The following is an 18,139-nucleotide window of genomic DNA, read 5'->3' as shown; positions in this document are numbered from 1 at the left end:
TTAGACAAAATAGGCTATGTGACCCTATTGTATATGGCAACTGATGTAGTATTTTGCAACATTAAGAGAACTATGATGTACCTCATTTGGGATATAGTGTTCAGTTCTGAAAATCAGCTTTAAGAGGGTCATCAACTGACAAAGAGTAATGTGGATGTGGGCTGAACCTCCAGGAGGGTAGATTTTAGCTCAGAACAGAAAACAATATTCTAATGGTTAAATTTTATAACAGATTGCATAAAAATTCCTCAATTCACTCCCTTTTACTAAAACTGTTTAAGCTGATATTGAAAGACAGTCTGTTAGGATTCACAGAAAAGATTCTTGCTTTGAGTAGGATTTTATTTTCCCAGCTTTATCAAAGTATAACTGACATATGGCACTGTGTAAGTTTAAGGTATAGAATGTAAAGATTTGATTCATGTACATACTGAAGAATGATCAATAATTACCTTTTGTGTGTGCTTGTGCGTGTGTGTGATGAGAATACTGAATATGTGCTATCCTAGAAATTTTCAAGTATATAATACAGTATTATTAACTATAATTACTAGGCTGGACATTAGATCCCCGGAACTCATTCATGTTACAATTGAAAGTTTGTACCATTTGACTAACATCTCCTTATTTCCTCCACCCTTAGCCCCTAATAACCACCATTCTACTCTGTGTCTATAAATTGAGTTGTTTTTTTTTTTTTTTTTTTTTTAGATTCTACATATATGCGTAATCCAACAGTATTTGTTTTTCTCCATATGTCTTACTTCCCTTAAACATAATAACCTAAAAGTCCATCAGTGTTGTCACAAAAGGCAGAACTTCCTTCTTTTTTTTTTTTTTGGCTGAATAATATTTTAATGCATGTGTGTATAAAATCACATTTTTAATCCAATCATCCATCCACAGATACTTAGGTTGCTTCCAGGTCACACCTATTATGGATAATGCTACAATCAACATGGGGGTATAGATACCTCTTTGAGATTGTTGGTTTCATTTCTTTCAGATATATACCCAGCATTGGGATTGCTGGATCATATAATTTTTTGATAAATTTTTTTGATCATATAATTTTTTTACAAAGTACAACACAGTGTTCTATAGCGACTGCTCTCAATTTATAATCCCACCAACAGTGCAAAAGGGTCCCCTTTTCTTTACGCCCTCACCAGCACTGGTTCCTTCTTGTCTTTTTGATAACCATTTTAACAGGTGTGAGGTGATATCTCATTGTAGTTTTGTAGTTTTGATTTGTACTTCCTTCCTTTAAAACTATGTATGCAACTCCAAACACTGAGCCACCAGAGAAATCAAAGAAGCAATTGACTAGGAAAGGATGATGGCCAATTATTGGGAGAGCAAAAGAACACACAAATCAGCATTTTAAAAATTCAGTATTTATAGAGTTATGTTTAGATGAGTGAAAAATGCATTTGGTCAACCACTTCATATTCAAATTCAAGTGTGTGGAAGTAAATTTGATCCATCTGTCCCTGAATTATTTTCTTAAACCACCAACATTTTGTTTTATAAGAACTGATTTCCAACAAGTCTTATGATATCCCCAACCTCCTGCCAAACCTGCTCAGAGTCTGAAATATAGTTATTGTACTGAACTTTCTCAAATATGCTGTTTTTTTAAATTAAAACTAAGAAAACAGGCAAAAGAATATTTGATTTGCCTGTTGCAATGCCACTCATACTGAAATCAAACATAAAATATGCACAAAAAGAAAAGGATCTACATAGTATCTATTTTTATTATATATATTCCGGATATAGTACAATACAAATTATCTAGAGAGCAAGCTTTGTGTAAGCAGTTTACACATATGAGTTTAAAAGTGGAATGGGTGACCCAGGACAAATTCAGGTCCACTCTGAAGAATGACTTAAATCATATACATTGCCAATGGAGTTTCCCCATCTACCCTTTGGCTGCTCCTTTGTCTTATAGGCATGTCTTCCCCAGCCTACCTCTTCCCTTTGTTTTTAGGGCTGTCATGCAGGCCCTCTGCTTCTCTAATTCTCCACCCTCTCTCTCATTGTCATCCTTTCCCATGGCATCACTGACCACCTACATGCTGATGACTCCCAGATCTGTATCTTTGCTCTGCTTTCACTTCCAAGAGATGATTTCTGAATTCTTCCCACTTGAAACATTAGTAAGTACCTCAAAATCAACATTCCATAAGTACTCCAATTATGATCCAGAAATTGATATAATATTTGACTTCCTTCTCCTCTTTTGTCACTCCCCTCCCACATCCAGTCAGTCACAAAGTCCAGTCCATTCTTTCTCTTAAACATCTCTCTAACCTTGTTCAAATCATCATATTCCATCGTGGGAATTACTGAAATACCGTCCTAGTTGAATTAGCTATACATCCAAGATGGACCCCTGCAATCCATTCTCCACACAATTGTCAGAATAATCTTTCTACAAGGGAAATCTGATCGTGCCTTCACCTGGTTAAAACCCATCAGTGGTTTCTCATCACTTTAGAAAGAAGACCAAACTTCTTAATATCATTACAAAGCTCCAAATTATCTAGCTCCTTCTTAAGTTTTCACTCTGTTCTCTCTGAACCTACTCCTATCATTCGACAGTCCAAATATTTGAGTTTTGTTCAATATCTAAGAAACTGTCATGCTCTTTCACACCTCGGGATATCCCCACAAATAGCCTCTTCTGATTAAAATCTCTTCTCCTCCCCTGTCCCCTCATCTAACTTCCTTGTCCCATCAACTTTCCCTATCCCACCTACCTTTGCTGTCACATCAGCTTGGATGTCCTTTCCTCTGAGAAGTCTCTGTGGCTCTGCCAAAACTAAGCTTGATGTCCTTGGCATATGCTTGTACCACACCTTGTGCTTCCTCCATCACAGTCTTTATTTATAACACTGTACTGTGGTTGTTTCAGGCTGAACCCCAGTTCCTAGCAGGATTCCCTAAATGTATTATACATGCAATAAATTATTATTAAAATATTGGATGCATTTTAGATCCCTGGTGACAGCCTTCTAAAAAACACAATCTATCATATAACTGATAAACTGCATTTATGTGTTTTCATTTAATTTTCTTCTTATATCACCATTCATAGGAAAAAATGTTTTAAGACTTAAAAATGTTTAAAATATAAAGCTATTTTTCCCTCCTGATACACACACATACAGACACACACATGATTTTTCTGTTTTCCTATCTGAACTTGGTGATAAACATGTTGAAGTAGTATCTAATTATAATACTTTTTCCTCTAATATTTCTTCCATGTATCTACTATAAATAGTCATTGCTTTCTATACTGTGAAATCCTCAAGTAAATTATATCTGAGATAATTTTTTTTGTTTTTTTTTTTTTTGTTTGTTTTTTTTGAGAAACAGCATGAAGGTTAAGGTTTCTAGGACAGGAAAAATACCAAGAGTTGAAAAGACAACCTGACTACACAGATATTTAATTCCTTCAATCTTTGAAACTGAGTGAATGAGGGACACCTGGGTAGCTCAGTCGGTTAAGTGTTTGACCTAGGCTCTGGTCATGATCTCATAGTTTGTGGGTTCGAGCCCTGCATGGGGTTCTGTGCTGACAGCTCAGAGCCTGGAGGCTGCTTCAGATTCTGTGTCTCCCTCTCTCTCTGCCCCTTTCCCTGCTCATGCTCTGTCTCTCTCTGTCTCTCAAAATGAATTAAATAAATAAATAAATAGGGTTTTAACAAATTAAAAAATAAAAATAAAACTGAGTGAATGAAATATCTTTTTTTGTGAGAAATATTACCTAGAATGTTAAATAATGTTTTTTTTTTCATCTTATTCTTTTTTTTTTTTTTTCAATATATGAAGTTTATTGTCAAATTGGTTTCCATACAACACCCAGTGCTTATCCCAAAAGGTGCCCTCCTCAATACCTATCACCCACCCTCCCCTCCCTCCCACCCTCTATCAACCCTCAGTTTGTTCTCAGTTTTTTGTTTTTTGTTTTTTGTTTTTTTTTTTTTAATATATGAAATTTACTGTCAAATTGGTTTCCATACAACACCCAGTGCTCATCCCAAAAGGTGCCCTCCTCAATACCCATCACCCACCCTCCCCTCCCTCCCACCCCCCATCAACCCTCAGTTTGTTCTCAGTTTTTAACAGTCTCTTATGCTTTGGCTCTCTCCCACTCTAACCTCTTTTTTTTTTTTTTTTTCCTTCCCCTCCCCCATGGGTTTCTGTTATGTTTCTCAGGATCCACATAAGAGTGAAACCATATGGTATCTGTCTTTCTCTGTATGGCTTATTTCACTTAGCATCACACTCTCCAGTTCCATCCATGTTGCTACAAAAGGCCATATTTCATTTTTTCTCATTGCCACGTAGTATTCCATTGTGTATATAAACCACAATTTCTTTATCCATTCATCAGTTGATGGACATTTAGGCTCTTTCCATAATTTGGCTATTGTTGAGAGTGCCGCTATAAACATTGGGGTACAGGTGCCCCTATGCATCAGTACTCCTGTATCCCTTGGATAAATTCCTAGCAGTGCTATTGCTGGGTCATAGGGTAGGTCTATTTTTAATTTTCTGAGGAACCTCCACACTGCTTTCCAGAGCAGCTGCACCAATTTGCATTCCCACCAACAGTGCAAGAGGGTTCCTGTTTCTCCACATCCTCTCCAGCATCTATAGTCTCCTGATTTCTTCATTTTGGCCACTCTGACTGGCGTGAGGTGGTATCTGAGTGTGGTTTTGATTTGTATTTCCCTGATAAGGAGAGACGTTGAGCATCTTTTCATGTGCCTGTTGGCCATCCGGATGTCTTCTTTAGAGAAGTGTCTATTCATGTTTTCTGCCCATTTCTTCACTGGGTTATTTGTTTTTCGGGTATGGAGTTTGGTGAGCTCTTTATAGATTTTGGATACTAGCCCTTTGTCCGATGTGTCATTTGCAAATATCTTTTCCCATTCCGTTGGTTGCCTTTTAGTTTTGTTGGTTGTTTCCTTTGCTGTGCAGAAGCTTTTTATCTTCATAAGGTCCCAGTAATTCACTTTTGCTTTTAATTCCCTTGCCTTTGGGGATGTGCCGAGTAAGAGATTGCTACGGCTGAGGTCAGAGAGGTCTTTTCCTGCTTTCTCCTCTAAGGTTTTGATGGTTTCCTGTCTCACATTCAGGTCCTTTATCCATTTTGAGTTTATTTTTGTGAATGGTGTGAGAAAGTGGTCTAGTTTCAGCCTTCTGCATGTTGCTGTCCAGTTCTCCCAGCACCATTTGTTAAAGAGACTGTCTTTTTTCCATTGGATGTTCTTTCCTGCTTTGTCAAAGATGAGTTGGCCATACGTTTGTGGGTCTAGTTCTGGGGTTTCTATTCTATTCCATTGGTCTATGTGTCTGTTTTTATGCCAATACCATGCTGTCTTGATGATGACAGCTTTGTAGTAGAGGCTAAATTCTGGGATTGTGATGCCTCCTGCTTTGGTCTTCTTCTTCAAAATTACTTTGGCTATTCGGGGCCTTTTGTGGTTCCATATGAATTTTAGGATTGCTTGTTCTAGTTTCGAGAAGAATGCTGGCGCAATTTTGAGTGGGATTGCATTGAATGTGTAGATAGCTTTGGGTAGTATTGACATTTTGACAATATTTATTCTTCCAATCCATGAGCATGGAATGTCTTTCCATTTCTTTATATCTTCTTCAATTACCTGCATAAGCTTTCTATAGTTTTCAGCATACAGATCTTTTACATCTTTGGTTAGATTTATTCCTAGGTATTTTATGCTTCTTGGTGCAATTGTGAATGGGATCAGTTTCTTCATTTGTCTTTCTGTTGCTTCATTGTTAGTGTATAAGAATGCAACTGATTTCTGCACATTGATTTTGTATCCTGCAACTTTGCTGAATTCATGTATCAGTTCTAGCAGACTTTTGGTGGAGTCTGTCGGATTTTCCATGTATAGTATCATGTCATCTGCAAAAAGCGAAAGCTTGACTTCTTCTTTGCCAATTTTGATGCCTTTGATTTCCTTTTGTTGTCTGATTGCTGATGCTAGAACTTCCAGCACTATATTGAACAACAGCGGTGACAGTGGGCATCCCTGTCGTGTTCCTGATCTCAGGGAAAAAGCTCTCAGTTTTTCCCCGTTGAGGATGATGTTAGCTGTGGGCTTTTCATAAATGGCCTTTATGATCTTTAAGTATGTTCCTTCTATCCCGACTTTCTCAAGGGTTTTTATTAAGAAAGGGTGCTGGATTTTGTCAAAGGCCTTTTCTGCATCGATTGACAGGATCATATGGTTCTTCTCTTTTTTTTTGTTAATGTGATGTATCACGTTGATCGATTTGCGAATGTTGAACCAGCCCTGCATCCCAGGAATGAATCCCACTTGATCATGGTGAAAAATTCTTTTTTTTTTTTTCAACGTATAACAACACGTTCCGATTTTTTAATTTTTGGGACAGAGAGAGACAGAGCATGAACGGGGGAGGGGCAGAGAGAGAGGGAGACATAGAATCGGAAACAGGCTCCAGGCTCCGAGCCATCAGCCCAGAGCCTGACGCGGGGCTCGAACTCACGGACCGCGAGATCGTGACCTGGCTGAAGTCGGACGCTTAACCGACTGCGCCACCCAGGCGCCCCAATAATTCTTTTTATATGCTGTTGAATTCGATTTGCTAGTATCTTATTAAGAATTTTTGCATCCATATTCATCAGGGATATTGGCCTGTAGTTCTCTTTTTTTACTGGGTCTCTGTCTGGTTTAGGAATCAAAGTAATACTGGCTTCATAGAATGAGTCTGGAAGTTTTCCTTCCCTTTCTATTTCTTGGAATAGCTTGAGAAGGATAGGTATTATCTCTGCTTTAAATGTCTGGTAGAACTCCCCTGGGAAGCCATCTGGTCCTGGACTCTTATTTGTTGGGAGATTTTTGATAACCGATTCAATTTCTTCGCTGGTTATGGGTCTGTTCAAGCTTTCTATTTCCTCCTGATTGAGTTTTGGAAGAGTGTGGGTGTTTAGAAATTTGTCCATTTCTTCCAGGTTGTCCAATTTGCTGGCATATAATTTTTCATAGTATTCCCTGATAATTGTTTGTATCTCTGAGGGATTGGTTGTAATCATTCCATTTTCATTCATGATTTTATCTATTTGGGTCATCTCCCTTTTCTTTTTGAGAAGCCTGGCTAGAGGTTTGTCAATTTTGTTTATTTTTTCAAAAAACCAACTCTTGGTTTCGTTGATCTGCTCTACAGTTTTTTTAGATTCTATATTGTTTATTTCTGCTCTGATCTTTATTATTTCTCTTCTTCTGCTGGGTTTAGGCTGCCTTTGCTGTTCTGCTTCTATTTCCTTTAGGTGTGCTGTTAGATTTTGTATTTGGGATTTTTCTTGTTTCTTGAGATAGGCCTGGATTGCAATGTATTTTCCTCTCAGGACTGCCTTCGCTGCATCCCAAAGCGTTTGGATTGTTGTATTTTCATTTTTGTTTGTTTCCATATATATTTTAATTTCTTCTCTAATTGCCTGGTTGACCCACTCATTCGTTAGTAGGGTGTTCTTTAACCTCCATGCTTTTGGAGGTTTTCCAGACTTTTTCCTGTGGTTGATTTCAAGCTTCATAGCATTGTGGTCTGAAAGTATGCATGGTATAATTTCAATTCTTGTAAACTTATGAAGGGCTGTTTTGTGACCCGGTATATGATCTATCTTGGAGAATGTTCCATGTGCACTCGAGAAGAAAGTATATTCTGTTGCTTTGGGATGCAGAGTTCTAAATATATCTGTCAAGTCCATCTGATCCAATGTATCATTCAGGGCCCTTGTTTCTTTATTGACTGTGTGTCTAGATGATCTATCCATTTCTGTAAGTGGGGTGTTAAAGTCCCCTGCAATGACCACATTCTTATCAATAAGGTTGCTTATGTTTATGAGTAATTGTTTTATATATCTGGGGGCTCGGGTATTTGGCGCATAGACATTTATAATAGTTAGCTCTTCCTGGTGGATAGACCCTGTGATTATTATATAATGCCCTTCTTCATCTCTTGTTACAGCCTTTAATTTAAAGTCTAGTTTGTCTGATCTAAGTATGGCTACTCCAGCTTTCTTTTGGCTTCCAGGAGCATGATAAATAGTTCTCCATCCCCTCACTCTCAATCTAAAGGTGTCCTCAGATCTAAAATGAGTCTCTTGTAGACAGCAAATAGATGGGTCTTGTTTTTTTATCCATTCTGATACCCTATGTCTTTTAGTTGGCACATTTAATCCATTTACATTCAGTGTTATTATAGAAAGATATGGGTTTAGAGTCATTGTGATGTCTGTATGTTTTATGCTTGTAGTGATGTCTCTGGTACTTTGTCTCACAGGATCCCCCTTAGGATCTCTTGTAGGGCTGGTTTCGTGGTGACAAATTCCTTCAGTTTTTGTTTGTTTGGGAAGACCTTTACCTCTCCTTCTATTCTAAATGACAGACTTGCTGGATAAACGATTCTCGGCTGCATATTTTTTCTGTTTAGCACACTGTAGATATCGTGCCAAGCCTTTCTGGCCTGCCAAGTTTCAAAGGAGAGATCAGTCACGAGTCTTATAGGTCTCCCTTTATATGTGAGGGCACGTTTATCCCTTGCTGCTTTCAGAATTTTCTCTTTATCCTTGTATTTTGCCAGTTTCACTATGATATGTCGTGCAGAAGATCGATTCAAGTTACGTCTGAAGGGAGTTCTCTGTGCCTCTTGGATTTCAATGCCTTTTTCCTTCCCCAGTTCAGGGAAGTTCTCAGCTATAATTTGTTCAAGTACCCCTTCAGCACCTTTCCCTCTCTCTTCCTCCTCTGGGATACCAATTATGCGTATATTATTTCTTTTTAGTGTATCACTTAGTTCTCTAATTTTCCCCTCATACTCCTGGATTTTTTTATCTCTCTTTCTTTCAGCTTCCTCTTTCTCCATAACTTTATCTTCTAGTTCACCTATTCTCTCCTCTGCCTCTTCAAGCCGAGCCATCGTGGTTTCCATTTTGTTTTGCATTTCGTTTAAAGCGTTTTTCAACTCCTCGTGACTGTTCCTTAGTCCCTCGATCTTTATGGCAAGAGATTCTCTGCTGTCCTGTATACTGTTTTCAAGCCCAGCGATTAATTTTATGACTATTATTCTAAATTCACTTTCTGTTACATTATTTAAATCCTTTTTGATCAGTTCATTAGCTGTTGTTATTTCCTGGAGATTCTTCTGAGGGGAATTCTTCCGTTTGGTCATTTTGGATAGTCCGTGGCGTGGTGAGGACCTGCAGTGCACTTCCCCTGTGCTGTGGTGTATAACTGGAGTTAGTGGGCGGGGCCGCAGTCCGACCCGATGTCTGCCCCCAGCCCACTGCTGGGGCCACAGTCAGACTGGTGTGTGCCTTCTCTTCCCCTCTCCTAGGGGCGGGATTCACTGTGGGGTGGCGTGTCCCGTCTGGGCTACTTGCACACTGCCAGGCTTGTGTTGCTGGGGATCTGGCGTATTAGCTGGGGTGGGTAGGCAAGGTGCACGGGGGCTGGAGGGGCAGGCTTAGCTCGCTTCTCCTTAGGTGATCCACTTCAGGAGGAGCCCTGTGGCAGCGGGAGGGAGTCAGATCCGCTGCCGGAGGTTTGGCTCCGCAGAAGCACAGAGTTGGGTGTTTGCGCGGAGCGAGCAAGTTCCCTGGCAGGAACTGGTTCCCTTTGGGATTTTGGCTGGGGGATGGGCGGGGGAGATGGCGCTGGCGCCTTTTTTCCCCGCCAAGCTGAGCTCTGCCGTCCGGGGGCTCAGCAGCTCTCCCTCCCTTTGTCCTCCAGCCTTCCCACTTTCCGAGCAGAGCCGTTAACTTATGACCTCCCAGACGCTAAGTCGCGCTTGCTGTCGGAACACAGTCCGTCCGGCCCCTCCGCTTTTGCCAGCCAGACTCGGGGGCTCTGCTTGGCCGGCGAGCCGCCCCTCCGCCCCGGCTCCCTCCCGCCAGTCCGTGGAGCGCGCACCGCCTCGCCGCCCTTCCTACCCTCTTCCGTGGGCCTCTAGTCTGCGCTTGACTCCGGAGACTCCCTTCTGCTAATCCTCTGGCGGTTTTCTGGGTTCTTTAGGCAGGTGTAGGTGGAATCTAAGTGATCGGCCGGACGCGCTGTGAGCCCCGCGTCCTCCTACGCCGCCATCTTCCGGAACCCCCTAAATAATGTTTATAGATGATCTACTGACGAAAGCTAACTTCTGTACTTTCCAAGACTTTCAAGACTTTTTCTACAAAAAGTTTTGTAAAGTAGAGGAGAATTATAGTTCCACTGACCTTTCCTTCCATAACTAACAGAAGTGTATTTACCATCAGTGATAGGAATGCCTTCAGTTGATTAAGCCATGAAAATATTATCATGTTGTTTATAGGTACTCACATGTACTCAATGTGTTGAGTGACACCTTGTAATTTTTAGGAATTTATCTTCCATTTAAACTAAAAAAGGGATGTTTGCCTCTTGTTATAGAAAATTCTCATTAAAAGGAGACTGGTGTTTCATTTTAAGTCATTTTACAATGGTCTACTCATAATATAATTACTCAGATAAAATTATTTTGAAATTCACAGTGGTGTGTCTACACAGCTGAAACACAGAGGAATCTGGAAAAAAATTAAATTTTTTTCAATAGAAAATATCAAATAGCATGATTAAGAAGTAAGAATCTTACTTAAACAAGAAATCCTGTAGTTTAGCAGTTTGATGAAGGTAGAGAGGCTCCAAAATTGTCAAATATCCACTTATATTTGGCTTCGTAAGAATACACGGAAGCCTAATTTTAAGTTTAGCTTTGCCTGCCAGTTTTTATGCATGAACTGTAGCCCCAACTTGACCTTTGAAAATTAGGAGCTAATAATTCAAATTAGAAATAATTTCAAGTTGAATAATCATGTCAAGTAATTAAATTTATAAGATATAAAAAAATATTTTTGAAGTTTACTTTATATTCCATTATCTTTTTTACGAACTGAAACTATTATATTTTCTCTAATGATTGATGTAAGTTGCAAAGCAAATTTAATAAGTCTTGTCAATTTTGACAGCCAGTGTGAAAAAAGAGGAAATGTTCTATGGAGTGCAAAGAGTACTAAATATTCCAAATATTGGTAAACAGCCAATTCTTTTCCAACTCCAATGCCACTCAGATCCATCTCTAAAGTTCTCAAAATTTCTTCGAAATTTTCTATCATTACCATTCAAATGATTAACCTCTGAATATTGTTCTCATGTTCACCTCAATCATTTCTTCTACTCTTATTTATAAGGTGCCTAGTTATGGGACTTCATTTGGGGACTCTGCTAAGAATATCTTTGTGAAATTTTCTGTGATAGAATAATGAAATTTTAGTGTTTTAAATTGGTTAAAACCTATTCAAATCCTAACTAGATTTAATTTTATTAGGTCAAAATGACATAGAGCACATTGTAGGGAAGATAAGTGTTCATTAAATAATTACTTGATTGGTTGTCCACATTACCTGAAATATCTGATAATTATTTTTAAGTAAATGGATAAAATTGATGTAAAAATAAAATGTATAATTTATCATCAGTTCTCTAGGTAATTCTAAGAAAAGGAGATGGAATTTTTCCCCCAAAGTTTATTTAATTATTTTGAGAGAGAATGCATGTGAGCACACAGGGCAGGGGCAGAGAGAGAACCCCAAGCCGACTCAGCATTGTCAGGACACAGCCCTACGCAGGGCTTGATCTCATGAACCTAACCATGAGATCAGGACCTGAACCAAGATAAAGAGTCGGACACTTAACCAACTGAGCCACCTAGGCACCCCAAAGGATACGGAATTTTAAAAAATTAGAGCTACTAAAACAAGTGTGGGTGATTAAACTGATGTCATTCCCTACCCTCTCCTGAAAAAAATTTTAAAAAACACGCATTAAAGGAGTAAATTTATTTTCCTGGAGCAAATGTGAGAAATGCAAACTCCAGATAGGCAGAAAAACTTTACCTATGATTGAGAATCACCACTGATGGGATGACGCAACAGTTCTCTGGCCCTCATGTAAGCTGATTCTGTGGTAGGATAAAATATGTTTTATAAGAGAAACCAAGTTTACAAAAATCAAGAATACTAATGAAAAGCAGACTTTTGAGGTTTTAAATGATCTGATTTTTCTGTTCTTTTTTTACTGTGTTTGGAAGTGGCAGCAGAAATTATGAAATATAAGCATAAAAGCAGTTTGGAAGATTTCTAACCTCTCTCATAAGACAATTGCTGGTTGAGAGTTCTTAATAAACCAACACGATCCATTTTGTTTTCCTTGTCATCTCCTTCACTATTTCCACATAGAATATATATCTGATTCTCACTGACTGCCACAAAAATGAACCATTTTGTAGGGGGCTCTGAGAGATAAAAACCTATTTGGTAATGAGGTTATATCCCAACTTCTATCAGTTAAAAGTAGAAAGCTATAAATAATACTGAAAGAACAATACAGCTGTGTGAATCTTGGCACAACAGGATGAAACTATTTCTACTGTTTGCTTCTTTTCCCCATGTCTCCTTTCCAGCGCATATAAATTCATTGCTCTGGTGGTTTTAATTTGGGCCCCAGTTTTGGCTAAATCTAAGAACTCAAAGAAAAACACAGCTGAAACCACTGCCTAGTGGCTTAACTCACAGCCTCAAATGATAGGCCTCCAACAGAGCCCAGCAGGCTTTCTGCAAAAAGGCCCCTGACTAGAGCTCATTTTGAAAAGTGGAGAGTTTGATAACAAGTCAGAAAGAGGTTCCACCATAGCTGTCTTAGGAGATTCTGCACTGCCCTACTAAAAAGAAACAGTGAGTGTTCTATGTAAGAAACACATGATAAATTTCTCTGGCACTTTTAACTGACTGATTCTATGCTGGAATGCTAAAACCACAAGGTAGTGACAAATTTACATGCCCAATGAAGAGCTGAGCTGTGCACAGCAATTTCTTTCATTTGCATTTGATTTATCTTATTCAGTTCTGAAGGCTCACGGGTCAGTGACTGTTCTCGAACTAGCAGACCTAAAGCCATCTATACAATTTTTGTCTTTAACTCTGCCCTTCTCTGTATTACACAGCCATAGATGATCTCGTCAATAGTTGTGATCCAAGGGTTTCTGAGAAGATGTTCAACCTTCAAATATGTTAGATACCAAAATATAGAATCTGCTGAAAGGTAATCATTTAGATTTCACTGCTGTTTTCAGAGATCTGATGGTAAATTCCTTCTGAGACTGTCAAAGATGGCACCAATGCCCGTGTGATTCAGTCTCCACGGCACCTCAGAAAGAAGACTATGAATTGCTTTTCTCTGCTGCTACTCCTCTGTGGGAGAGAATTAATTCTTTTTTCACAAATTAGTGCTAGGAAAAATGAAAAGGAAACACTGACTGAAAATACACTAGGGATCTAGCATAGTATCTGCCAAGGCAGATAACTCCATTTATTAGACAAAAAGTGGAACATAGAACAGAAAGATTATGCTGGGCAAGTCTTCAGTTTTGTTACTCCAGTCCCACATAATCACCAAAATCTCTGGATTCTGCTCCCCCACAGTAGTCCTCTGCCAGGGGCCAAATCGGACTTGGTGGCCTGGCCTGTCACTCTGCAATGTCTCTGGTCTCTGTAGTTTGCTCTGCAGATCTTCATGCATTCTTTACTTTATCTTGATTTCTAGTTGTGATAAGTGATATCACTAGCCTGTGGTGAACTGATACATACCACTCCAAGCAAAACCTCAAAATTTCATATTAAAGCATGTTTTATTATTCTGTTTACTTTCTTAGCTCTGTGACTATCCCATCTAATTTCAATTCAGTCTTTTAGTAATCTTTCTCTAATAGTCCAGACTCTCAGTGGCTGTTTCCCTAATCTTAATTCTTAGTTTCATGAAAGCTGATCTTTACCACCTACTTATATGACCCTGCCAGCTTGTACTATAGCTTGAAATCCCAATTCTGGTCTTTAGGACTGAATTGCCTCTCAGAATTCGAATCTATCTGCTGACATTGTTCCAGTTCGGTATTTTGGGTACAAAAATGCTGCCTCTACTACCTACTCAACACTGCAATCTTCTGCTTGTCCACGTGTTAACTCTTAACGGTACCTCCAGACCACCTGTTCGGATGCCACCCTCACCAGTTCTCTGATCAGTGTCACACTCTGGTAATACGTCATGCATTGATCCCACAGCCTGGCTTAATTACCTTATTCTTCCAGACCCCTGCCAAAATACTCATCTTGCTTCACTTAGTTATATCTGTCTTCCCGTCATCCATAAACCAGCACTTGTATTTTTACAATAAAGTGGAGTGCAAAACAACTGCAAAGCTGAGAGGAAACTTCAAAAGAAAAACATTTTAACGTAGAAGGCTTTTTCCACATCATTTATCAATTTGGGTGTGCTTTGCATACATTTCCTTAGAGTGTGAGTCCCAGAACACATTTGACCACAATTTCAACCAGATTGTATTATAGCAGTCAAACATTCTCTCTTGACTAACTTTACAAAGGAGAGAATCAAAAACATTCTCTCTGAATGTTCAGAGAAGCTTCCCATAGAGAAGGAAGTACATTCTGGTTTTAAACAAAAACAAAACGGCAGCTAAGCCTTTTATAATCCAGCAACACACACAGGCTGGATGCGAAAATAACCTATCCTTATCTACTTTGAATTTTACTAAGGAATTTGATGGCAAAAGATGGGCATTCACTTCGAACACTAGCTTAACAGGATAGAAAAAGAAATGGGAGAAAGAATATGTGCATGAATGAGATTTATTCTGCAATTTTATTAATATTTTCTGTGCCCAGTTTATTATTAGTGTTCCTGAAAAAGAGGAAGAATAATTTAGATGCTGGCTAGTGTGTAAAATCTGTGCAATTGTAGCATTTACTCTTGGTAGATTAGTAGAAGAAGGGAAAAATCAATTTCTAGTAATATTTAGTATGGCAGCTGGAATACTGTGGTTTAATGAGGGACGTTTCAGAGTTCTAGAGCACAAAGTGGTAATGTTCATAAGAGCCAGTCCTGGTTTTTCTTGGTAACTAAATATCATTACCACATGGGTTGTAGTATTTCCATTGGTGGACATTTTTAAAAAGTAAAAATCAGTCAAGAAATTACTACTTTGTCATCACGTCTTGTAAACTTACATGACCTCTATTTTTCAATTCAAACTTTGCTAAACGCATATGCGATTCTTATAGATCTATTAGATGAGTCTCACTGCCTCCGAAGACACATAGAAAATATTTTTTAATCAAAAACTTGACTAGCGTATAGGAGTGAATGTTGACAGCCAAAAAATAACCTCTCCATATCTATCTCCACTCTTTGAATATATTTAAACCATCAATTTTTGGATTTAAAGATGTATATGAAATATTTCAGGTTTAGTGAAGACAGATGGTTAATATTTTATAAAAATTTTTAAAAATGTGATAATATAATGATTCATAGTATATACTTTTCCTACATTTTTGAAAATACGATAAAGCACTGATTGTAGATTAATGATTTTTAATGATAAATTTAGTAAAGTATTAAATGACACTGAAACTAAAATTTTAGCAAAATAAATAAAAAAGGTAATTCAGGAAATCAGTCTGATCTCTTCCAGGATTTATTTTAAGGGATGGTTTTGAATAATTATAGTTTAAATATAAAGGTGTCAATGACCTCTGCTCCTACAATCGCTGCCTTTAGAAGGATCTGTCTGCAGAGGCACTGTCTTAGATTGCTTAATATGGAACAGATGCAAGATTTTTTCAGTTATTAATGAAAAAAATTATGGAAAGTGCTGTAAGTTAATGGATTGAACACTTAATTCCACATACAACAAAACATTCAATTGATAGGAAATTAAGAACCTTGAATCAATCTTCATCCAGGTTTTTGTCATACAAAATTTTTCTAGATTTTAGAATCCTTTTCACTTGACTTTGTAACCATCTCCCTAAGTAGATAAATATATACTAGTTAGAACATCAAGTGAAAATCTCAAGTACACCTATAAAAAGGCAATCCAGTAGAAACTCAATGTGGATGGCAAACAGACTTTTAAAAGAGGCCATTCCAATGTTCATTCCTGAACTTTCCTTTGGTAGAGACAATAGGGATGGGAGAATCTGATTTTTCTTAACCTATTATTCCAACAAAGTCACAGGCAACTAACTAACAGATTAAAGCAAGGTTTTTATGGCAATTGGCTACAGAGAAGAGAAACTATGGAAACTGAATTTATTACACTGCAGTTAAATGATGGAGTGGACACATTAATCATGTGAGTGTCACAAAACAATTCAAAATTGTTATTTGTAATAAGGTTTTGCATATGCTTTAGGTGGCCAGAGTTCTGACTCCATGCTAAATTGGACAGATAAAATAAGAATGCGTGAAAACAAACCTATAGTCTTTGTCATTGAAAGAAAAGGACATTGGGAAATCTCAATTTCCTTCCTCCTGTTTGAGCAGTTATATTTGGCTGTTACCCTGTCTGCTAAGTTATGTTTAGACAATGCCAAAGGAATGCCGTGATAAATAAAACAATCCATAATTTAGCCGGTGTGTGTGTGTGTGTGCACGTGCGTATGAGACTTGTCATCATACATAATAATGGTGGTTTTGTCAAATTCAATCCTCTTATAATGAATTCTACTGTACTGGATGATGATTAGCCACACTAGTTTCTCCTATAACACTCTCCCACATCAATAACACAAATGTGAGATCATTGCAACAACACAGAAGAATGTTGTTTTGCTGTTTCAACCTGCAATTTTGTAAACTGAGAAAGGAAATTATTTACTGCTTTTTAGGATTAGTTATTCCTGATTTGGTCTTTTGGTGTGAAATTACCTAAAATCACAAAATATGCAGGTTTTTTTTATTGTGTTCTAATATTTTCAGTAAAAGAAAATGATTATATGATCATATAACAAACATGTATGATTATAATTTGTTGTCAAGTGGCTAAAAGAGACTAAATTCCTGTCTATTTTACTTATTCCTGTCAGCTAACTAAGTCCCAAATGAGTGAAGTGGGAAAAAAAACATGTTTAAATTCTAAAAAAAATGTAATTTATGTTACCTTTTTTGATACTCCCCAAAAATTCAGAGAAGAAACAGAAGCTATTTTGGAATCATGAAAAACAGACTCATAATATAAAACAAAATTGTATATTTTTTAAAAGTACTTTTAACTGGCTAACTTAATCAGTTCGAGACTGATATTAATAAGAAAAACTAACCAACAAGAAAAAAACCTTTTTCATTGAATTATGAAATGGTGAAGTCTATACAGTTGTCTTGAAAAGACATTATTTTAGTGTGTGTTATATTCAGACAGTAAGAAGGCACAAGGCTGAATGGACACCATTTTGTTCTCAAAACAATAGGTTCTGAGTCCTGGGATAAATTTTGAAAACTTCTAAGGAATAAATAAAATCTTAAGAAACACAACTGACATTTAACCAACCAATGGATCACAGTACATGCATTGTTAAAGTGGATCATATTTCATATTTACTTAAAAGATGATAGCAAAAGATTTTGCTTTGATATAACTGCTCAATTCAGTGTATTCACAGTTACCTGATAATGACCCAGATACTTCCAGGAATATCAAACAATTGTGATTGCTGTCCTCAGCCAATAGTTCCTGTCTGCTCACCCCTACACAAGGGAGGGCAAATTTATTAGGTTCCATAATTCCATAACTTCTAAAAGTCTAGTAATCAAGATATAAGATTAGAATAAATTCCATATACTATCCATTCTAGCTGCTTGTCTTTTGTTTTGTTTTGTTTTTGCTGCTTGTCTATTTTGGTCTCCTACTACATGAAATACCGACTGTATGCACTGCGGACTTCTATAGAAATTTTACTACCTATATATACGTGTTTCTGTATATCCACACGATACGTATACATAGTTTTTCATTGTATGTATGTAATGTATGTTCACTAGGAAAAGAAACAGTACAGGTAGAGTGTTATTCAATCACCAAGAGATAACTACTGTTAACATATTGAATATATCCTTTTATGAATATACATGCACTTCTCTATCATCTCTCTCTGGGTTATCTATACTTTATGAAATAAAAATGCCATTCCTTTGGTTTTGAAATC

The 18,139-nt window shown here is 37.6% G+C and overlaps 1 protein-coding gene across 1 annotated transcript in view; it reads left to right on the top strand.

Moving 5' to 3' along the window:
- The window catches only part of PPP1R1C (protein phosphatase 1 regulatory inhibitor subunit 1C), a 123,721-nt gene that overhangs the window by 40,026 nt on the left and 65,556 nt on the right, over nt 1–18,139 (top strand). The window lies entirely within an intron of this gene.

Source organism: Panthera uncia (assembly GCF_023721935.1).
Source record: "Panthera uncia isolate 11264 chromosome C1 unlocalized genomic scaffold, Puncia_PCG_1.0 HiC_scaffold_3, whole genome shotgun sequence".
NCBI classification, from domain to species: Eukaryota; Metazoa; Chordata; class Mammalia; order Carnivora; family Felidae; genus Panthera; species Panthera uncia.
The sequence above is the reverse complement of the archived record's forward strand: the minus strand, read 5'-3'. Positions and strand labels throughout refer to the sequence as shown.